Raw genomic sequence first — 25,951 nt, forward strand, 5'->3', positions numbered from 1 at the left:
TTTTGACTGTGGGTTTTTTTTTTTGCACCTAAAATACATATTTCTACACTTTATCCAGAAGTGCTTTTTAAATAATTTTAAAGGGATTACTATCAAGTTTTCTTTTTTTTTAAAAAAAAAAAGCAAGAAAGGTTTTCCAAGATGTCTACATTTCAACTGTATTTTACATGTTATATATGAAAATTGTCATGTATTCAAAAAATGACAGCTGATATATTGAGTCACTAAATATGAAGAAAACATGCACTAAATCTCCCTTTTTACATACTACTAATAAATTTGACATAGAGAGAAAGCAGTAAACATACAAGTAATGAATACATGAAAACAAAAAACTTTTGGGCTATTCTTTGGAATTTAGTCTTTGCTGCATTAACACTATTTAAGGTTTCCTCTAATTTTTATTATACATTGGATAGAACTAGCAACATGAACAATGACAATATTTTCAGGTGCATAATATGTACAGATGAGTGAGTGTGTGTCTGTGTGTTAGGTACTGTTCTAAGCACTTTATATGGTTAATCACACTTAATCTTCATACCCAATAAAATAGGTGGCATTTTTATCTCCATGTTATGGTTGTGTAAACTGAGGTACAGGATACCTAAGTGATTTATCTGAGGTCACACACTAGCCTGGGGTAGAACCAAAGTTTGAACAAGCCATTCTTGTTGTATTCACTCTATAATATTGCTCTTGGAAAGTTATGAAATTTATGGAGTACTGTAAGTCAACAGACACTGAAAACATTTTCTTAGAGATGGGGTCTTGCTATGTTGCCCAGGCCGGTCTTGAACTCCTGGACTCAAGCAATCCGCCCGCCTCAGCCTCCCAAAGTGCTAGGTTTACAGGTGTGAGCCACTGTGCCCAGCCTGAAAACATTTTTAAGTGAAACAAATAGTGGAAATAATAGTAGTAGTTCATTTTCCTGTTAAAATACTAGGTTTATTAAAAAAACACCAGATTTAGAGGCTACAAGATTCTGGTCCTAATTTTGCCAATGGCTGTGTGATATTGAATAAATTATCTTACCCTCTCTGAGCTTCTATTTTCTCATTTTTAAACTATGGAATGTAATATTGTTTAAATAAGTGATAGGAGGATTAAATCAAATATCATGTAAGCTATTTTTACAGTAATTTGTGTAACAGACAAACATGGAGTGAAAGTTTTGGCCCCTCCCGCTGTCTCTGAACCTCAGTTTTCAATGAAAAATGGAAGACCAAACTAGATGAGATAATAGTTTTCTAATATCTCTATAATTTCATGGTTACTATAAAAATTGCAACTTTAAAAAATTTATCAGTTCATTGCAACTAATAGTCATTTCATTAAAACATAATCTTAGATTTTTAAGATTATATTTTTATAGTTATTTTCCTAGAACTATAGAGTCTTTGAAAAAGAACTAAAAAGGATATCTGCTTAATACAAAGTTCTAGGACAGCTAAAAGTATATCAGAGTTTTGTAGAATCATGTGTTTGAAAATTTTGACACAGCCATGTCTAATGTTCACAATATTTGCAACCATGAATATTATTTTATCCTTAATTTAAATCTTCCTTACAAATTTAAGTTTATCCTTTATTTGGTGGGGGATATTTAGTGTGGTTGAGGCATACTTTAATTAAATTTAGTTAAGTCACTTATCAAATTTTTATCTTTGTATTTAGAAAAGCTATTTTTTATTCCTTTTCTCATATCTTTATTAAAGACTTTGTGTTTATCACATGTGGAGGCCCAAACTGATCAGTAATAAGTTTATTATAATATAATATAAACATGTAGTAATAAGTTTATATTACTGTTTCTATATAGGTGTCATTTTAAAAAATCTTAGCATGTTTACAATAGAATACCAATATGGGAATCATCCATGTTTATAATAGAGTACCAATATAGTAATCATTCATTTTTTTTAATTACTCTTATTTTGGATATGTCATTATTTGTGCTGTGTATCTAAGTTTGGACTTTTATCCCTAAAGCTACCCTGGCATCCAACCAACTTCAAAAGATTGAGGGCATGTGCCTTTTTTCCAACTTAATTAAAAGTCAACAAATAACAAACAGGCAATATGGCACAGTAACGTGTTAGAAAATGACAGCTGGAAACAAGCCCACATTCTTTGCCACTCCTCAAGTTTGGACATCCTATCTCCTTCCTGAAAAGTGATATTGCCAGAATGAGAGAAACAGCATATCCTTCCAACTATTTATTCAATAAATTTTGCTGTGAGGCTACACAGTTGATAGCAAGTGCTATTAAAAACAATAGACTTGAGAACTGATTTGTGTAAGTATTAACCATGGCCTATGCTGAGATGGAAAAGACTGCATGTGGCATGTGTATCTATACACAAATCAACATTATTTGCTGGGGTGTTGTCAGTTTTAAACATTTGTATTTGTTATGGCATTGTAAGTTTTAAATATTTGTATTTGTTATGGCATAATACTCTGTGAAGAATGGATGTAAAAATCTTTGAAAATTCCTACTTAAATATAATAAAAATATGCTCTGATGATCCTGGGATTATGTGACTTTAAACAAAATACACAAAAATATGTTAAATATACCCATAACTAATCCTGTGTATCTCCATGATTAAAATCAAGATCTGTCATGTTGAGAGGTGGCACTTCACATTACACTGAATGTGACCAGTGTAATTGAGGCAGGCTCTTCTAAAGAACTGCTCAACATTGGGATAGCTGTGCTTGTAGAACATATAGTATGTAGAACATACTATATAACTAATGTATGTAGAACATACTATATAACTAATGTATGTAGAACATACTATATAACTACAGTATGTAGGACATACCACATAACTATAGTATGTAGAACATACCATATAATTATAGAATGTACACTATAGTTCGTGTGTCATTTTAGTAAAATTCTTTTTAACTGTAAGGTAAATTTACTTGAATCCAATGGAACAAATTTATTTAAAAGTACTAGGAGTTGCAATGTATATCATGACAAGGAAATATACTATTTCTGAAAATCAGTTAAGGAATGCAGTATTAATCATTGCAGTTTGCATTTAGGGAATTCTGTAGTGAAGCCACAGGGCAAGGATTTTATTATGCTGCTGTTCTATACATCTATTCCTTGGAGTATTTGTTAACTGTGAGCTGTAAATCGCTTGCCTTTGCAGATAGCTTTTGTAACTCTAAAGATAAAATGCAAAGTCAGCACTATGACCTTGTTTTTTTGGATTAAAAAATAGAATGATTACTCTTCAAAGCATAAGTGATTTTCCTCTTTCAAAGTATTTATTTTTACATATAAACATTTATTTTAATGTGTATGTATACCTTATAAAGTTTTTTATATACAAACAACAGAATGTTGAAATGTGATTGTACTAATTCAGTAATACTACACATATTGGTAACATAGTTGTTCTGTAGTTCTGCAATATGTATCATTTGGTGAGAGCCCTTCTTTCTGTTCCCCATAGGCATGTCTGTTTATTGAAGAGAAGGATAGCTGGAAAAAAGGAAAGGTCAAGAAAAATGGGCGTTTACTAAGATAAAGCAGAGTGGTTCATGAATACAAGTTCACAATTTCTATTTTCTCTGACAGCCTTTGCTGCACTCACATATATTTTCCTATATTTTTCATTTGATCAAATATATGGGACTAAAATATTCTTCTAAAGACTTTGAATATGTAAATAGATTGAACACTAATACAATATTAGTATGATTAACACAAATGAACAATCTTCAGCCAGATGTATGATAGTTGGAGAACAGTTTGATGTATTAATCTTTACCTAGGATCTTCTTAAGGCAAGTGCTTAATATCTGCTGCAGCTTCTATTCTAAGACTGGATTAGATGCATGAGTTTTGAAAATACAACTTACTAGCACATAGAGGAACCACAGTTTCAGCAGTCAAGAATTAGGGTCCTTTAAATAATTCGGAGTTCTTAAACTAGAGTATAATCTACAAATTCCCAAAAGATACATTGGGAAAACCTCTGCTGATAGGCTTTCTTCTAGAAGCATTGCATTTCTATCTACAGCTTTTTGGTTGTGTGTCTAGGCTGTGCATTTCCTATAATGTAATGTTTGTACCTAATCTTTTCCTAGCCACAAGATGCTCTCCACAACCCTGGCAGTTAAGCAACTGAACCCAACCCCTGGGAAATAAGCCCCAGTCCTGGTAATTCCTACAGGAATTGAAATAATACTAGTGAACTATGGCGGGCACAGTGGCTCACGCCTGTAATCCCAGCACTTTGGGAGGCTGAGGTGGGCAGATTTCTTGAGGTCAGGAGTTTGAGACCAGCCTGGCCAACATGATGAAACCACATCTCTACTGAAAATAAAAAACTAGCCAGGTATGGTGGCATGCGCCTGTAATTCCAGATACTCAGGAGGCTGAGGCAGGAGAATCGCCTGAACTGGGGAGGCAGAGTTTGCAGTGAGCCAAGATCGTGCCTCTGCACTCCAGTCTGGGCCACAGAGCGAGGCTCCATCTCACAAAAAAAAAAAAAAAAAAAAAAAAAAAAAGAAAAGAAAAAAGAAATAATACTAGTGAATTGAAGATGTCAGATTTTGTTATTCTGAATAAGGTGGTAGGAAAACAGCAGTTTCTTGAGCTCTGTTAAGTGAAGGAAATATTTTGAACATGGAATAGCTTGGCTGATTTAGGGTTCTTAGATAAAGAAATTTGATCTGAGCCCTGAGGCAGTAACAAGTAAGCTATATTCGTAAAGTGTTTTATCTCCTTACATCTGTATTTTGCTATAATCAATTCTTTTTTACTTGTAGCTTCCATAATACTATCTGCACTGAATCAAAGAATAATTAGTTTAAAAAAAAATTAGATAATCTCAGTATTTTAGATTGACAGTTTAAATGAACTAATAGAAAGCCTACATTTAAATTTCACAATCATTTGAAGGGAGATAATGAACATGAATTTTCCATGGGTGGGATTTTGCTGGTGCTAGAAAGGATTTTACTGGTATGAAAGTAATTGGTTTAGGTTTAGGGAAAACAACTTCCTGTCCAAATGAATTCATCACTGATGAAAAACAGTATTACGGAATACTTCTCCAAAGCTTACACTGTTCAATTATCCTTGGCTGCTTTTTATCCAGGAAATCACAGGCTACAGTGACATTGACAGATTTGGGGATTTGTCTCAGGACATGCCTCTCACAAACATCATGAGCCCACTGAATATGAGAAGATGACAGCCTTCTTTTCAGCCAGTAAAATCCAAAAGGAAAATCTGGGCCTTAAACAAAGACTGAAGGAACAAGACAAGGGAAATGAGACACAGGCCGAATGGATAGTGCTCTATACTAAGCTTCTAAGAAAAAAGATTTTGGTGTAAAAATAGATGACTCCTGATGACCTAATTTCACTGCATTGAGACCACATGTTGCTGCCATGTTCGATTAGTTGTGCTGGTCACTGTGTCTCTACCACAAAGGAGAAGAGCTTGGAAAATACATATGACAAGGGACTTGCATGCATGAAGAGTTACATGACCAGTTCTTATACTAAAATAGATGTGTTTTAAAAGCTAAAGGAAAACAAAAGAAAATTGAAAGGCACATGGACAAAATATATGAGAATAAATAATTGTGTTATCTTACATTAGAGAAGAACATTCTAAACATAAAAACAAGGAAATATATTAGGGAGGAAAGTTCAAATAAATATGATTATCCAAAAATTTGAAACTATATGATAAAATAAGCGACATCTTGAAATAAGATAATTGAAATATATATGATATCTTAAAAGCTAATTCATTTAATATACAGTCAGTACTTTTAAATTGCACAAAAGAAATACATCCCAATAAAGAAAAGGTCGGGGGCGGGGGGCAGAATGAGCAAATGGTATGAAGAAGCAATTTATGAAAGCAAAATAATTGTTTTTAAGGTTAATAAACAAAGAATTGCTAACAAAAACAAGTATATGAGATAATCATTACCTATCAAACTAACAAATATCAAGAAATGTTAATACTAAAAGCGAGTTAGAGTATGGGGAGACCAGTACACTTATGCAGTGCTTGAGGGAATATAAGATAATTTTTAGAAATTAGCTTAGAGATAGTCACATTTTGTAACCCATTAACTCCAAATCTAGAATGCTTACCTGTGGAAATAATCAGAAATATACATAAATATTTACTTTAAACTATTACAGTAAAATCTGATAATGTAAATTTCAACAGGAGAGGATCTAAATGGGGGAAATTCAAACAGGGAATTTTAGGCACCTATTAAAATAATAATTGTGTAGATTATTTAATGACATGAAAAAGTATTGCTATTATAATTAAATGTGAAAAGATAATCAAATCTATGTTGATAAGTCTGATGCCAATTTTATTTTTAACATAAATATACACATGCACATATACATATATCAACAATGTATTTATATATACTAAAATAAAACATATATAAAATATAAATAATGAATAACTCCTTAAAAGTGAATCGTTGAATCCTATGGATCAGTTTATTCTATGATTTTCGTATTTTAAAAAGCATATATATGTAAAACCTTTCTAATCACAAAATAAAGGAAACCATTATTGGAAAAGTAAGAAAAAATGCATTTTTAGTAGGGATTTAAAGAAAGAATTTTAATTTACATCCTAATTTTTATCTCTCTAACATTTTTACACTTAAAAACTTTTATTTTTAAGATGCATTTCAAGCTACTAACCATCAAGATGTTCCACTTAATGTATGTGAAATGTGACTCTGTCTTCCAGATCAATGCTATCAGTTTTAAGACGTATAATGTATATGAATCACGTAAATGTTTACATTAAATAATAAGTCTTTTAAAAGTAATATATATTAGGCTCTAAAGTAGCTACTTCTTTTATTCCACAGTCTGCCCATGAATTTTGAACTCTGAGTGTCAGAGAGTTTAGTTTTCTAACTATCCAGTGGTAATTATGGTAGCACACACTCTGCAAACCAGCAGGATATAAATCGACATAATTAAGATTAATTCTCAACTCAAATTAGAGCTGTATATGGCCACTGGAAACTTCCTGAAATGGTTCAGAGCCTCTTGTTTCTCAGTAGGAATCTTTCTCAATAACCACATTATGTTAAAAATGTTGTTTAAAGAAGTGAACTCAAGAAAAAGTAAACTGGAGAGAAAGTGCCTCCTTACATTTTATTCCTTAAGTGCATCTCTTGGCTCTCCCTCACCAGGCAGGTATTCCTGGCCAGTGGGAAGTTCTTCCCAGCTGATTCTGGGACTGATCCCCTTCTGTTCTATGGCTCTTCTACCCTTGAGGCTTCATTGTCTTCTGTATCCACCAGGTGAAAGGAAAAAGAGAACATAGAATGGGCAGGCATGCCCTCAGAGCATAGCCTAGAAATGACACACATTTGCTGCTGAGAACAAGTCCTATGGCTGGACCTAACTGCAAAGGATGCTGGCAAATGCAATCTAGTTATGAGCCCAAGAAAGAAAAAAAATAGATCTTTGGCGAATGCTAGCAGTCTGTTACACCAGTCGCTGGGCTAAATGATGGGATAACATAGCTAAATGATTCAAGATTCTATAGGCTCAAGAAATCCCCAGCCTCATAGGACAGAGAAAGTGACACACATATAATTTTAATTTAAAAAATCAATAGATACCTCAATGTACATGTTCTTCTACTTTAAGAGCAATATCTATATATTCATGTTTTAGCCTTTTAGACAGTCTCCTTTGTTAATTCACTCATTCATCCAGCATTCTCCTTACATTGAATGGTCTGCATAGCTATTCTAGAGTATCTGATGAAAGGAGTGAGAAAAACAAATATATGCATGAAACAAACAGGGTCTAGCTGCAGGTGTCATAAAATCACATACATGATTTTACATTGAGGTTTGTGTCTATATGTTCTGCAGAAGTTGGAAATAATGTAATGCTTATGATGTATCAGAATGATCTTAATAAAAATGGTTCAATGTAAATTGATGGAATTGTAGAACATAGACTTTTAGAGATGAAAATGGGAGCTGACATTCTAAACATGTAGAATAATATGAGTCATTATACAGTCCCACCACAGACCTTTCTGGGGCTCTCTGGAAGATGTGGAGAAGTCAAACCACTAGACACGGTTATAAGAATTTGCTTCTGTTCCTCTTATATCACATTACGGGATGATGACACTTTCCCATGTTCAGGAACCTGCCTGTTTTCAGATACCAATTATAAGCTTTCTGAAAACCAGCATTCTGCAGTTTCATAATCATTAACACATTTTCTGTTATAATTTTACACTTTCCTTTGATTATATCGTTTCTCACAACTACAATTTTGTGTTCATTGTATAATTACATGGTTTCTGTTTGACAGCAATGTTATATTCCTTTATCTAAGGTAAGAGCTTTAAATATCTCACTTTTACATTTATTTGTAAGAAAATATGATCTTTTCTAATTGGTCTTTCCTCTCTTTAAACTTTGGGCTTATTTTTATAGCCCATTAAAAGAAGCTGGGCCAATTGATTTCAATGACATTTTTTCAACGAAATATTCTCGCACACATAATGTGTATGCCTCTGAGAGTACTACAGCTATGACTGAATTTTTTCTCAGAATTTCATATTTTTGTATCTATTCAGAAAATTGAAGTGCAAAATCTAAAGGCGTAAATTGTTCAGAGCACATTTATTCTTCAAAAGACTGATATTTATAGTCTGAAAGAATTTTTATGTTTTAATTTTTATCTGGAGACCTAGAAATTCCATTTGCTTTCATTCTAGAAAAATAAAATCAATGGCAAGTGAGAAAGACTTGCTTTGAAAGTATATAGTAAAACATTAAAAACATTAAAACAAATAGTGTCATTAAAAACAAATAGTGTCATTTTAAGCAGTTCTATTTCAACAGGAACAACAGGATTACTGTTTGTAGAATGAAGAAAAGAAGCATGGCACAGCCTTAGGAAGAAGGCCATGCCTGGGGTTGGCTGCATATATGAGACATTCTAGTCAGCTGTTTGAAGCACCTACTTTATAATTTCATTGTACAATGAGAACTGTTTGCTCTCTCTACTGTAATTGTGTATCTTGGGGCAGGATTTTATTCATGGTATGCCACATTTGTGTAAAATTGTCAGAAATGACAGGTTACCAGTTTTACAGTATGCAAGGACATCCCGCCTGGATTTGACAACCAATGGGAGTAAACAGGAATCGGCACAATCAGTGGCAGTAATTGGAACAAAAGGCTGCCTAACCCTTCACTCTTATTTTCACATACATATGTCTTCACAGGGGCAACAAATAGCCCAAGCTCTTTTTCCAGTTGAGACTGGCATAAATTCATGGGCTGTAAGCATAGGGGCTCACGTTGTTAGGTCACATGTTCAGGAGAGTTCACTTCAGTTGCCCAAGACATGTCAGAATCAAGGTCGAGAGTCTTAGGTCTAATACCAGGGTTGGAGTCTACATAGAACCAGGTGAGGTGCCAGGCTACTTCCATCTGGGGTCCTGAATTGGGAGACAAGCTTGTGGCTCCAAGTCTTAGAGAAACTCTTGTACACCAGTGACTTGGCAGCAGTTCTAACGGTACATGATGAGTTGATGTTGATGAGTTGATGATCATTAACTCTTCAAGCTGGACACACAAACAGTTCCATCTTAAGGCTAGGCTCCCTAGTAGCTCTATAGACACCCCAACCTGTCTCTGTTTTTCTTGGGCTTTAAGCAGAGCAGAGCCTAAAAGTTGTATTTTTGACATCTGGGTCATTTTAGGGAAGCGGGAACTGACTGTGTTTTTTGCAGTTAAAATAGTAAAACGTGGCCAGGTAAAATACTTTCACATATACAACTTATTGGAGGAGGAGAATTAGGAATGTTCACATAACAATGTGCCATTAAATTGCTCTTGGAAAGTAAATTATTGATATGAAACAAGTAATACCTGTGGGATTTCCAATAAAAGGAAACAAAATTTCACATGTGGCAAGAAATTTGCTTCCAAATGTTAATATACTGAAATCAGTGTTAATGAAGTTTAATATAAGCAACTAAGAATGAGAATTACTTTTTCTGGCTTTGTTCAGCTATATGTTAATTTTTTTATAAAATTCAATTTGTATTATTGGCTTACCATCCCAGAATAATCATATCGAAGGATAAATAAACTGTTATAGAATTCTAATTTTTCTGAAAATTAGGAATTGATTTTGTTTTACTCAGATGAATCATTGCATGAAAAGTAGAGAAATAAAAAATCTAATTTTAAAACATCTTTATAAGAAGCTTGTTTTTCCCCTTAAATTTTGGGTGCTATATTTAGTAATTACCATTTTACTTATGCGGTCTCTCTGATGTAAAGTTCTTAAACTGTTGTTACTGGAGTCTATTATTATAGGATTCTACCATTTAAGTCTTTACAATAAATCAGAAAACGGGAAAATACACCTTTGCAGCCATTTAATGAAACAGATTTCAACTACTAACACACAGTAATTTAAATATTATGATCAAGTTTCTTAACCAAATATATACTGCAAATAGATACTAGTGGAGAATAAAGGCTGAAGTATTGTTTTTTGATGAGTACCAATCATTTTTCTACTTTAGTTCATGTTCTATCTCTGTGTTGGAATTTCTGAGAGTGGAGGGAAGACAATTAACAAATCCTAGTAAAATACGTGAGTGTTAAAATCATTTTTGTTCTTCCACCACCTATAGTACCTATTGGTGAATGGTCGCTTAGTTTGTCCTGGGAGAACTCTCAGGGTAGCTCTCATTCCTGCCTTGGCAAAGTATTTACTATAAGTGAAAAAGGGGGTGCCTTCTAAATTTGGAAAATCGGAATTAGGCCCTCATAAGGTTGGTTTTAAAATACCACTTAAAATTGAGTAAAGGTCAAGAAAAAAACAAGTAACTCCATCAAAAAGTGGGCAAAGGTTATGAACAGACACTTCTCAAAAGAAGACATTTATGCTGCCAACAAACATGAAAAAAAGCTACACTGATCATGAGAGAAATGTAAATCAAAACCACAATAAGATACCATCTCACTCCACTAAGAATGGCGATTATTAAAAAGTCAGGAAACAAAAGATGCTGGCGAGGCTGTGGAGAAATAGGAATGCTTTTACACTGTTGGTGAGATTGTTAATTAGTTCAATCACTGTGGAGGACAGCATGGTGATTCTTCAAGGATCTAGAACCAGAAATACCATTTGACCTAGTAATGCCATTACTGGGTATATACCCAAAGGAATATAAATCATTCTACTATAGAGATACATGCACACATATGTTTAGTGCAGCACTGTCTACAATAGCAAAGACATGGAAGCAACCCAAATGCCCATCAATCATAGACTGGATAAAGAAAATGTGGCACATATACACCATGGATTACTATGCAGCCATAAAAAAGAGTGAGATCATGTCCTTTGCAGAGACATCGATGAAGCTGGAAGCCATCATTCTCAGCAAACTGACACAGGAACAGAGAGCCAAACACCAGATGTTCTTACTCATAAGTGGTAGCTGAACAATGAAAACACATGGAAACAGGGAAGGGAGCATCACACACTGGGGCCTGTCGGAGGGTGGTGAGTCAAGGGGAGGGAGAGCATTAGGACAAATATCTAATGCATGCAGGGCTTAAAACCGAGATGACGTTGGGAGGCCGAGGCAGGCAGATCACGAGGTCAGGAGATCAAGACCATCCTGGCTAACACGGTGAAACCCCGTCTCTACTAAAAATACAAAAAAATTAACCGGGTTTGGTGGCGTGCGCCTGTAGTCCCAGCTGCTGGGGAGGCTGAGGCAGGAGAATGGCGTGAACCGGGAGGTGGAGCTTGCAGTGATCCAAGATCGCGCCACTCCAGCCTGGGTGACAGAGCAAGACTCCGTCTCAACAAACAAACAAAAACAAACAAACAAAAAACACCTACATGACGGGTTGAAAGGTGCAGCAAACCACTATACCTATGTAACAAACCTGTGCACTCTGCACATGTAGCCTGGAACTTACAGTAAAATATATATATATATTATATATATATATATATATATATATGTTAAAGGTAATTGCTTTTAGAGTACATTTTTTCCTACTTTTAACCATTTCTTTAACAAATTTTTACAACAATCCTAAGTTGTCCATAATAAGAAAGGAGTCTAAAGCCAGAATGAAGTCATTTTCTGTATATTTTTTTACCTTTTAGTTTGTTTTGAATCTTTGTTATTATGAGTTCATTTTCTTATATTAATCTACATTTGCAAAATTTGTGGATTATTTTATTAAACCAGCTTTCCCTGTTTCCTCTAAGTACAAAAAAGAGCTTGTTTCTACTCATTTTCCAAAGTATCTGAGACATTTAGGCTTTAATTTGTTATCTTAATTCATGTTTTCATTCATTCACTCAGGAAGTCAGCTTCTGAAATTTCTCAAAGTTCTTTATGTAAAAACTGTCAGGGATAAACAGAGCCCTGGGATAGAGTATTAATATATCATAATTTCTGTAGCTACATTTCGTGTATTGAGTTCCATGCTTTCCTCACTCTCAGAGTAAGATATTTGACAGATTTAGGATACTGTGAATTGGGCTGTTTGTTCTGGGCCATGAGCCTCTACACAGATGAGGGCTGGAGACTCAAAAGAGGGAGGCTGTCACACAATGTACTGTAGGCTCTTTCTGCTAATTCAAAGAGGAAAGGTTGGAAGTACCTATCTCTCCTGAAATGCATCCCTTAGTCTGAATGTTGCTCTTCCCAAGCATTTGCTCTCTACCAAAACTTCTTTGCCCTGCAATATGACTTGAGTTCATAAAATCCATGCTTCAAAGAATAGGAAGAAGGGATTGCACGGAACTCTGCCCTGGGATCAAAATCTTTACAGGTAGTGCTTTGATTTGACTATTCGCACATACTTTAATTGCAGAAAGACAATTTCTTCTCCTCATCTCGAAACTCAACACTGTACCTTTTCCTGACAATCTCTTCTATGCCCCCTCCTCCAGCATCTCATACTGAAAATAAAACCTTCTTGATATAATTTGTGAATGTCATTTATAACTGACTTCTAAATAAAATAGGATTGCTGCTCTATTTCTACGGCTATATAATTTGCTTTAATGTTTTATTTAATATTTACTCTTTTTTTGAAATGTTCAGGTTATTTTGTCTATAAAATTCTAAAACTTTCCAAATGGAGAAGATTATACTTGGGTAAAGCCATACAGAGTTGTCTTGTCTTCAAGAAAAATAATACTGTACCTGAAGATTTTATTCTGCTCAGCTCCTTCCATCCAGAGTGGAATTGTGTCCTGAGTTTCTGGTTCTTCTAGTCATTCAGACATTTTTAGGAGCCATGCAAACCCAGACTTATAAAGGGAAATTTCATCAGGCCAAGGTGACTGGCGGCTGTATGGGAATCTCCTAATTTATTTCTACCTGCTGTCTTCTCTGAACACACATCTGAATTCTAAACTGTGTAATCTTATGTTCAGTGTTTTTCTGGACTATTGGGCATGGAATATATACTGATTGCATTAAAATATAAATTTCATAAAAACCCTACAGTTTCTGTTGCTTAAAAGGCACCCATATATATTTGTGGCATTAATGAACTCCTCATAGCGTTTGAATCTCAGTTTTGTGTAGGAGTCTCCCCTGGGTCCCTGCTTGGTCTTCAACTTGTCTAAGCTATTGGAACCATGGGGATAGCTCTAGACTCAGGAAACCCTAACTGGTCCCAGCCAGCCCTAGTCTTCTAGTGAGTAAAAGGGGATTCAGACAGTAAACCATTTCTCCCCTTCCCCTACCCCATTATATACACAGGATTCCTTTTATTCTTATAGAATCTATTGCAACTTTTAAGTCAAATATAATGACTTATTTCCAGGTTGTCTAGAAATAAGTATCTTGATATCTGGGAAAAGCTTTTATAATTTTTCTCAAAATGGTTAGAAAAGAAAAATTTTCTGATACATGTAACCTTAAAATAGAATAATGCTATTTACATAGGCATTATTTAAAGATATCCCTTATGATGTGGCATTTGCTACTAAACAGTTAATAGAGTCAAAGACAGAAAAGGCAAGCACCATAAATGCCAGTATGATGCAAAGTAATTACAGCACATTCATAAGTTAGTCTCTCTTTCAAGTATATTTTATTTTTAGTTAACATCTCAGAAATTTAATTTTATTTCCTAGGAATTTTGCAATTTAGCTATTCCATAAGAAATTTTGTGATACTTACCATCGTACATAATTTCTTTTATGGCATACTGACCATAGCGTTTATGAAATAACACAAATTTTAAATTGTCCTTGCTATCAGTCAAGGTTAAAATTAAAAATATAGATTATCTTTATTAATTAAGGATATGTGGATAGAAGATATGCATTTTATTTGTTAACATATTAGGTATCTTACTTAGTCAATACAATTGTGCCACAACATCTCAAGAAATCTTAAGATCAACTCTTTATTTAAAAAAAAGAAGTGTTTTAGGTATTTTATAAAAACTCTTTCTCCAGTATGCACAGTAAAACTCTGAAGTTTCTGAATTTCTAATAAGCGTCCCAAAATATACTAAATTATGGAAAGGTTATATACTTATTTTAATAATGCTACCATTGCTGTGATTCTCTTTTGAAATTATTATTATTGTTTACTCATACCTAGCTTTGGGTCAAGACTGTGTTTTTTTTTTTTTTTTAATGACTAGATATATGTGGTTCATAAAGTTGAGTCTGATTTGATTTCAAGACATATATTGAAAATTACCTTTTTGGTTAAGTCTCTGATTTAGCTTGATTATTATTTTTCTTTTTCACCTTTCTCATTAAGAGTGGAATGTACAATATGAACTAGATGACCTCCCACTCTGTGAAATCATTTGCCTTTCTGTAAGATTCATTATTGAGTCAAAGGGTGAGGCAAACTCTCTAAATATTCTTCTTATTATAAAATAAAAATAAAAATAATTTTAATTACATTTACATACTTTACCATAATTTTAATATTCTTTTCCTTAAAATAAGTTGCCTATTCTATGACCATGTAAGCCTCAACTGACTCTCTAATGAACTAAGAATAACTTACGTGATAAAAGTCTCATCATGTTTTATAGATGTCATTGTTAAATAAAATAACCCGGTTAACAGTTTTCTAAGTATCGGTATATGTTGAACTCTCTCTGATTACCTGTATTGATAGGTACTTGTATATACAGAGGTGTCACTGTAGTGTGAACTAAAAGTAAATAAGCTTAGGATACATTTCAATGAATGCAATAGATAAATTAGGTATTTATCAACAATAAGGGTCAGAGATTTAAAAGGCATGTCTAAATATTTTAGCAAACTGAATGTTATGTTAAGAAAAATGAATGGTCTTAATAGAAGAGAATTACACCAGAGCCAAAGGAAAAACTATAATTATGGTCTGAATTTAAAAATGAAACTAGACTAGATGCTAATCTCAGGTGAATTTCAAATTGCAGGTTTTCTATGTATATAATCATTAAGCAAGCAGGAATATTATTATTTTAATTTGGGGAAATATTATCATTAGTTACTATCTACAAAATGATTTTTATGATTTTGAGATTAAATAATGTAAATTATTCATTTAAAAGTGTTCAAAGATTTTAAATCAGGTCGTTTAAATCAATAAAAATTTAAATATTTGACTGTTGATTATTGCTATAGTTTGTTTTTTGAAAAATGTATTAAAATTTCCATCATGTTCCAAATTTAAAAAAAGAAGAAATGAAGAAGGAAGGAGAGGAAGACATCTAGACCTACTATGAAATTAGAATATATTGTTCTAGAACACATCACCATTGTTTTAAATGCTTATATTGGTGAGTACTAAAGGGAAAAGTCTAAGCTGATAATTAAATTATTGAAAGCCAGCAGTTAAATTTAGCACATCATATGATTATGACAAAAGAGAATATAAAAAATAACAAAACTGGAATACCAGAGAGTAGGGACCAAAATTGCAGAAGTATAAACAGGAGTCAATAATTTCAGAAAAAAACCCTCATTTTTTAACATAAAAGCAATAGTTTGCACATTTAAGCCATTGATGATAAACAATGTTACTTTCGTGGTAGTGTTGATTTTTTAGAATTAGAAAGTAGTGTAACAAGTTGGAATACAGGGATATGATAGAAGAGGTTAAAAGTTGAACGTCTAAGTGGTAATCGAAAGCCTTAGGAAGAACCAGAGGTGGAGGAAGTGACTATGGTCTACACAGAAAAGCAAGAGAAAAGTAGAAAAGTAAACAATTCCAAAGCAAGCAAATGGAAATCCTACTGATGTAAAGATAGGAGAGAATTCCTTGCCAATTCTAAGACTTGTATCATACCCAGAGGCTCCAAACAGCTGAGAACTGAATTCAGAAGCAAATGTCCTATAAATTAATGTTAACACACACACACACACACACACACACAAAAGCATAAAAATTTGTGAGCCATCTCTGTTGAAGTAAATAAATTTTGAAGAGGCATATGAACTTTTCACTATTTATATATAACGTGTGTGTGTGTATACATATATATCCACATAAATACACACATCCTGAGATGCCAAAGATCGAGGGGCCCACAAATTCAGTGTCTGGTGAGGGCTTGCTCTCTGCTTCAGAATGGCTCCTTGTTGCTGTGTCCTCAAAATGGTTGAAGTGCCAAAACAGCCCCCTTCAACCTCTCATATAAGGTCACTGATCCCATCATGAGGGCAGAGCCTTTATTACTTAGTCATCTTCCCAAAGGCGCCACCTTTTAATACCACCACAATGGGGATAGTTTTCAATTTGAATTTGAAGGCGCACATTCGGGTCATAGCAGCCAAGTAGTAAAGGAGTGGAATTGTCCTCCGTGTTATTCCATAAACCTAAGCGTGAGAGGAGATTAATGAGAAAATCTCAAGGATGAATGTGTTACCTTGACAACTTAGAGTAACTATAGCTTGGCTATTCCGTCTTATTGGCTGATTGAGTATCAGCCCCAACTGTTAAGTTAAGAAGAGTAACTAAGTATCAATATTCTTTTTTTAGTTATCATAATGATTCTTGTTGCATTAGCTCTGCTGTCAATCACAGCCAAAATGTCTCTGTTTTTAATCCCAATGTACACGATTTGATACTCTGAAATTTCATATTCAGCTGTTAAAACGGATATTTTTTACATATGTATATGTAACTAACCTGCACATTGCGCACATGTACCATAAAACCTAAAGTATAATAATAATAATAATAATAATAATAACAGATATTTTATTTCAGAATTTTGAATCTGAATGGAATATTCTTTTAACCACCAGAAGTGACTAGGCATAAATTCTGACAGTTTCCCAACACTAATTTGTTAAATGCATACCTGTGTTAATACCTTTCAGATATTGTTGTCAGTTTTGACGCACCTGCAGATAACCACTTTGTTAATAAGTTTTATATTAAAAATGTGACCATTAGTATAAATTATTAATGGTGTTCAGATCCCAGAGTTGTTGAGGAAACATTATGTTAAGGGTTTTTTTGTTCTATATTAAAATTTTTTATTATTTCTTATAGCTTTAAAACACAGTTAAAGTAATTCTAATGTTATCAGAATCCCTCTTTTCCAGAGAAGGATATCTTTTAAAAGATGATAAAGTGTCTTTCAAAAAAATAAATTTTATTATGTATATTTAAGGTTTACAATATAATATTATGCGATGCATAGAGATAGTAAAATGGTTACTATCATGAGGCAGATTAACATCCACTATCTCACAGTTACTTTCTCCGTAACAAGAGCAGCTACAATCTACTTATTTAAGATCCCTAATACAATAGGATTGTATTAACTTTAGTCCTCATGTCATATGTTAGATCTCTAGACTTGTCATCCTACATATCCCCTCTTTTGTATCCTTTGACCTACATCTCCCTATTTCCGTCCCCCTTGCCACCTGTGATAACCACTCTTTCATTCTCTTTTTCTGTGTGCAGACACAGAAATAAATATATGGCATGATTTCACTTATATGTGGAATTTTTTTATAAAAGTACTTTTATAAGGTCAAAAATGGGTAAGGAAAATAGATTTTTCTGCTACAATGTGTGATGAGAGAGTACTATTACAATTCTTAGAACTAAAAGTATTGTTAAATGCAATACAGTGGACTTCCTACCATCACTATTTTTATAATAAAAGTGTGGAGAAAAAATATTTTAAAATTCAAACACTAGCTCGAATTTAAAGTCATGTTATCTTAAAACAATTTTATGATATTCAACCATTATTCCATTCGTGGTCCTGAAGGTGCATAATACAAATTTACTAATGTCGTTAAATAGTACTCCGGGTTCAGAAACCATCCCCTTATATTTTTTATTACAGTCTTACATTTATGCAAGCTTGAACATGATAGCTTCCATAATCACCTTACCGCCTTCTAGTCCATTACAACATTCCATTTATTACACTTTATGTACATGCTCTGTTTTGTGCTACTATGAAAATTTCAGCATGCTCAGATCTTTTAAAAGATCCTTTAAACCTTCTGTCTATAAGACTATAAAGAAAATAAAGGTGCTGTTGGTTTGGTTGAAACCCCCATTTTCTTTAAGCTTCCATGGAATTTTTTTCATGCTAATTACTATATTAATACAACTATACCTCTAAGAAGGTACATAGTCACACAGTCTAACAGAAACTATCTGTGAAATAGTATACTGCTAAGATATTTGTGGAAAAATGAGATTTCCATCTATATAAAAATATTCAGTTTGTTCCTCCAACTTTAAAGTTTCCATAGTCATACAGATGAAAACATTTCATTCCACATATTACAAAAACGCGAAGTGTCCTAAAAGTTTCATTTATGGTCCGTTGAATCTTTGAAAACATTTTGGATGCAATTTTTAAACTACTTTATGGAGATAAGATTGTCATGAAAAAAAATTTACCTATTTAATGTATATAAGTTGGTAAGTTTGCAAATATTTACCTGTGAAACCATCACCACAAGTGAAGTTCAATAGCTATTGAGAAAACCATAGTATGTTATTTATTCTTAATACCCTGGAAATTTTACTGAATTCTCATATTTAAGCTATTTTATAACAAATTGCTTACATTTTCAAAGAAAATTAATGGAAAAAGTTATATAACAAATGATCTAACAGTTATCGTTATTTGACTTAATATATTGTTTTTATACTTTTATAAAAGTATATCCCTTTTATCCTGGGAGTTCATTTAAAAAAAAATAGTTCATAGAACAGACTTTCTTCTAGTGCTTTCAAGAAGCATTCAAGTTTTCATATTTTCCAAGAAGCAAATTGGTCACTTCAATCCATCTTTGTAACCATAAGATTTATATGATCATATTTATCAACACTCTCTAACATCATTTCTTTCTTTTATATTTTATAGAAATGATTTTCTTAGCCTATGTTTGCATAAATATTCACCTTTGGTTTTCTCTTGCCATGAGTTTTGATGTTTTGTTTTGATAATTTTCTTTTAATGTATCTGTAATTAATCTAATTACAATGTATCTGTAATTAATCTAATATTAAACTGTCTTTGGATTCTTGATCATGGTATATTGTTTAATATTAACAACATAAATATGATTCTAATATTAATAAATACAATTTTGAATTTGTGGTATGTGAACATTACATTTTAAATATTTTTTAAACTTTTTATCATTTTCAGAGATAACTAAGAAATTGATCAAATCACAAAAATTCACTAAAATAATTTATAGACCAGGTATCGCAAAAGAATATTTTTGTCCTTATCCATATGACTAGGTATTTTAAAATCCCATTTTATACATATATTAACTGCATTTTAATACTACTGAACCCTTCTTAAACTTTCCTTGTGAATGTTTTTACTAGCCATGTCTATGGTATTTCTAAAAATTCTAGATTCAAATAAATGAGGAAACAATCTATCATTATTGATTTTGCAATGTAAATTCAAAGAGAGTGAAGTAAAGCATCATGAACATTCCTTCTTAAGAAACACTAGGCCAAACAACTTCCCAGGCCCGTTATAGGCCAGAATGATAAAAATAATGGATTTACAGAACAATACTCTGAGGCAAAGAGGAAAAGCCACCAATGGTCCTAGACCCACCATGTTGTGTCTTCACTTTTGTTTTTAATATGCTCATTAGAATTTAAATGTAGAAAAACAAATGTTTTCAGTATCTTCTTTCGGTCCTGTCATCTTTAAGAAACAAGTTTCTGATCTTTTTTTAGGTCTTTTGCAAACAATTGAGAAATTATTTTATATTGCTATTGTTGCTAAAGATGGTTGCAAACTACAAAGATTTGTTTTTCCGATCTTTCATAATGTATGACACTTTTTAAAAGATAATGTTTAAGAAGTGGAGATATCTCTCAAAGATTTATAGTCTGAGAAGACCTAAGGTTCAAGGGGTCAGCAATTTGACCACAATTATACACTCATGCATTGCACAATAACTGTTGTCCTAAAATGAAAAAAACCTATTCCAATATAGAGTTTTTATATTGTCGATGTATATTTATTTAATATAATATGTAATATTTATTTAGCAGTGACTATGTGCCAGGTACCTATTTATCAGTATACGTATCATTTAAACCTTACAAAAACACATTTGTGGAGCACTATTACTTTCCCCTTATGCAAATGGGAAGCTGAGGCACAGGTATGTTAAATAGTTACTCCAGATTACCCAGCTGGTAAGAGATTAGAGCTGTGATTTAGGTCCCAAGCATTGACTCCAGATACTGTGGGCTTAACCCCAAGTTGGGTACTGTATGTCTAGTAACATGTAACCTAGATGCTATGATGCAATGAGATTTATATCCTGAGATTCTAATAATGATCATTAAATTGTAGAAATTTATTATATTTCCAGGGGAATATAAGAAGAAAAATATGCTGTTAATAAACCTGCTTTGATGCATTCTTCTCAATAGTGAACTTGAACTATAATAGAATTCCCACTGGATTATAATTCAAAGAAATCTCTTTTTTTTCCAAGTAAAACATTCATCATAAAATGAATGTGAGAGACAGTGAGATCCCTGTCTAGATAAATAACTTATGGTTGAGCATAAAAATGTAAGATTTAGATTCAAGACTTAAGGAGAGACTGGGAATTATTTCTTCCTCCGCTTGCCAAAAGCTGTTAGACTGTCACAGAGGGTGGAATAAAAGAAATACTGCTTCTCCCTATTCCCCAGCAGTATCAGGACCAGCACCAATGTTGTCATGATGGAACACTTAAGCTGTACTTTTAGAAAATAACTAATAAGTGAGGAGCTCAGACAAATATTATGAAAATTTCTATTTCAGTTTAATAGTAATATTTGTAAATGTGCTTTGTTACAACTAAGGTTACTAATAACATTTTGCAAGGGAAATATTTGAAACTAAAAAAGGAAGGCTATATCTGTGTAGTTATGTTTCTATTGAGCACATAGCACTGTACTTGGTCAAAATCTTCCCCTTATTATCTTGTTTAGTCTTCACCTCTAGCTTCATTTTACAAAGTTTATGGAGCTTCAGTGAAAAGAATCTGAGCTCAAACTCAGTTCTGCCTAATCTCAAATCTGGTTGATTACAGATATATCCACCAGCATTGTTAATCATTTGCTGATTTTTATGGGCCATTATTTAGATTGCATTAATAGATGCTACATAGAGGAAATCACAGTTCTAATATATATTCTTGAAGATTGGTACATTTTAGTCCTTGCAGGAAAATATTTAAGGATGAAAGAACTAGAAATGTCTCTATATATCAAATTGAGAGTATACATAATCTAAACATAAGCAAACCTTTTATTATATAGCAAAACCTATAGCATATGAACTGAGTTCTCCAGAAAGTGGTAGATAGGATTTGGGATTCATAATAAAAGGGAATACTATAGATTTCCCTTTAGAAAATCAAGAAAAAAGATGTTGACATAGAGAAGAAAGATTATAAAGGAGAAAGAATGTCTGCTTTACATCCAGGCAGTAAGCAAAAAAAAAAAAAAAAAAAAGGAGATGCAGAGATGCAGATTAACTGCCAGAAGATTACAGTTTAACATCAATTTAGCTGAGTAGCACCGATATGGCAATATGGCATTGAGTCCTTAGACTTGAGACACTGAGCCAAACTGATGATTTGAGATTCATGGAAAGAAGTTTGTGCAGGGTTATAACTGGAAGGCATCACTAATTCAGATTTATTCAGTGGCACAGTCTAAACTCTCAGTTTTTTTAGAAAGAGAGTAGCCCATTGTTACCAAGTATATACAAAAATTACATACCAAGTGTGTACAAAAATTAATTACTTTAAAACAATGTTTACTGCCATTGTTTTAAATGAGTATTCTGCTAATGGCATACAAATAATTCCTTTGAAGTACTTTAAAGAAGTGTATTTTCTTACATAAGCCAAACGGCAGCCACCTCTCTTAATCTGAGTTTCTGAGTTCTGCTTCCTGTGTATACCTTTACTGATGCAACGTCTCATTTAGTGACAAATAAGACAATTCAGATAAAATTGTAATGGATTTTTAAAAGATTAAACAAAGAATTTAGAGTCACATTATTTGCAAATCCAAAATAGTAATGATAGAAGATCAGAACTAGGCTTCAAATTCAGCTGTTATGCCAAATCACTAGGATGATTAACAATAACTCTTTCCTGCCTTCAGCTGTCCAGTGGGGCAACAAACTTGGAGGTGCTACATGTTGAATTCAAGAACTAATGGGCAAGAGCAAGTGTGGCCATTCTGTAATGTGCATCGTCCTTTTGCTGACCAGAAAGGATGTTCTATTCAGCTAGCAAGGACTGTAAAGGACAAAATATGCAGCATTGTTGTTATAGAGCAGAAGGGAAGCACAAGGGAAAATGAAAGAGGAGGAAAACGGTGATCAAAAGAAGGCAAAGTTGTGAAGGACTTAAGAAGACATGAAGATTCTGGATATTAGCCCTTTGTCAGATGAGTAGATTGCAAAAATTTTCTCCCATTTTGTAGGTTGCCTGTTCACTCTGATGGTAGTTTCTATTGCTGTGCAGAAGCTCTTTAGTTTAATTAGATCCCATTTGTCAATTTTGGCTTTTGTTGCCATTGCTTTTGGTGTTTTACACATGAAGTCCTTGCCCATGCCTATGTCCTGAATGGTATTGCCTAGGTTTTCTTCTAGGATTTTTATGGTTTTAGGTCTAACATTTAAGTCTTTAATCCATCTTGAATTAATTTTTGTATAAGGTGTAAGGAAAGGATCCAGTTTCAGCATTCTACATATGGCTAGCCAGTTTTCTTAGCACCATTTATTAAATAGGGAATCCTTTCCACTCAAACAAATTTACAAGAAAAAAACAAACAACCCCATCAACAAGTGGGCAAAGACAAAAAAAAAAGAAGGTTGGGGGGAAAAATAATGAGAAAACTTGTAAGAGTATGGTTATAAAAGGTAAACAGAAATCTTTAAAAAAAAAGAAGACATTTATGCAGCCAACAGACACATGAAAAAATGCTCATCATCACTGGCCATCAGAGAAATGCAAATCAAAACCACAATGAGATACCATCTCACACCAGTTAGAATGGCAATCATTAAAAAGTCAGGAAACAACAGGTGCTGGACAGAATGTGGAGAAATAGGAACACTTTTACACTGTTGGTGGGACTGTAAACTAGTTCAACCATTGTGGAAGACAGTGTGGCGATTCCTCAGGGATCTAGAACTAGAAATACCATTTGACCCAGGCATCCTATTACTGGGTATATACCCAAAGGATTATAAATCATGCTGCTATAAAGACACATGCACACGTATGTTTATTGCGGCATTATTCACAATAGCAAAGACTTGGAACCAACCCAAATGTCCATCAATGATAGACTGGATTAAGAAAATGTGGCACATATACATCATGGAATACTATGCAGCCATAACAAATGATGAATTCATGTCCTTTGTAGGGACATGGATGAAGCTGGAAACCATCATTCTCAGCAAACTATCACAAGGACAAAAAACCAAACACCGCATGTTCTTACTCATAGGTGGGAATTGAAAAATGAGAACACCTGGACACAGGAAGAGGAATATCACACACCTGGGCCTGTTGTGGGGTTGGCGGAGGAGGGAGGGATAGCATTATGAGATATACCTAATGTAAATGACGAGTTAATGGGTGCAGCACACCAACATGGCACATGTATACATATGAAACAAACCTGCACGTTGTGCACACACGTACCCTAGAACTTAAAGTGTAATATATATATATACACATATATACATATATATACACATATATACATATATACACATATATACATATATACGCATATATATACACATATATATACACATATATACACATATATACACATATATATACATATATACACATATATACATATATATACATATATATACACATTTATATATATATAAAAGAAGACATGAAGACTTAACAAGAAATTTTTGAGAAGGAGAAAGAATGAAACCCCACTGGGATCATGCAGCAATGTGAGGTGTTCATGCAGGCAGTCAGCCCTAGATGCCTCAGTCGTACTGTTCTTTTCCATATTCTTCCATATTTTGCAGATAATGAAGATACTTAATAAATGTATATTGAAATAATTTGTTAACTGCATTAACAATATACTTTGTGATTGCCCAAAGAGCTTTATCCTCCTCTAATTTGAAGGAATTATGAATTTAATGGTTAGAGAATATGTAGAAAAATTTAGGTTAATTTGTTATATCCTTGATAGTTTTCCTGTGAAATCTTATGGATATAAATAAAATGATTCTTCCATTAAAAAAAACCCTGCCAGACAATGAAATCATGTATCCCTTAAATTTCTTCCTGTAGTCATACAGGAGCTCTTCATATTCTAAAGTACAGCTGCTTATTAGTTGTATGACTTTGGTCAAGCCATCTGTCCTCCCACTATCTCAGTGTCCTCATCTGAAATGCAGTTTACCTGTACCTCACAGAAGTTTTACAAGTATTAAATGAGTTAATATTGGAAAACAGTTAGACAAGTGACTGGAACATTGTTAGTGTTATATAAATCCTTGATATTATTGAAACTTGTGTTAATTTCAAAATGACCTTTTCCTGTTGTCTCCCAGTTTCAGATAATTATATCAAAGTGTTGTTACTACATTAGCTTTTATAATAGCCTGAGCAGCATCCACCAAATCAGATGTGTTTTCCATATTTACATCACAGCTGGCTAAGAGAAATCACGGGATAGTTTGACCCCCAAAATTTTAGAACTTAGAAGTAACAGCATCTGTCTTCTCCATCTGTTTAACCAAGATTTCTTAATTATCTGTGAAAACATGTCTAGTCTTAATCACTCACTGTTCAGCTTAATGAACTGTATTTTTTGACACACATTAGAACTTTGTGCATTCATTAATATTATCTCCTGGTGCTGTTTTCTGTGAGGAAGAGGAAAGCTAAAAGTGACCTGTATTCGACCTACATATACTATTATTTTGATGAGGATGATTAAAGCTATTCCCCCTGTAGTTTTTTGTTGGTGTGTCCGTTATCTCCTTCTTTTGTTGTAGGCACTCAATTTTCCACAATCAAGTCACTGTCACTAATTGTTCCCTCCAGTGATGCCTGTCTACTGCTGCTGTTCTGAAGCAATTGATGTTGCTGTTACATTGGTTCAAATTTTACTTTAGTTTGCCCTTGAAGCTTTTTGGCTATCCATCTTGTGCTTGATTGCGTTGCTCACTTCATCATGTAACAGCTGTTTTGGCATTCTTTTCTTATCTTTCATTTGTTTTACTCCCTGAAATGTAAGAACTTGGCTTCATTGCCAATATTTTAATAGTATTCAGAAGTATCATTATTGATTTTGATATTGATGCTGTTTGATAATGGATGGCAATGAATCGT

At 33.3% G+C, this 25,951-nt stretch overlaps 1 protein-coding gene across 4 annotated transcripts in view; it reads left to right on the plus strand.

The window, feature by feature from the left end:
* Window positions 1-25,951, plus strand: part of MAGI2 (membrane associated guanylate kinase, WW and PDZ domain containing 2) — a 1,485,052-nt gene that overhangs the window by 52,571 nt on the left and 1,406,530 nt on the right. The gene's annotated exons all lie outside the window — the stretch shown is intronic.

The sequence above is a fragment of the Pongo pygmaeus genome, chromosome 6 (assembly GCF_028885625.2).
Source record: "Pongo pygmaeus isolate AG05252 chromosome 6, NHGRI_mPonPyg2-v2.0_pri, whole genome shotgun sequence".
In the NCBI taxonomy this organism is placed as follows: Eukaryota; Metazoa; Chordata; class Mammalia; order Primates; family Hominidae; genus Pongo; species Pongo pygmaeus.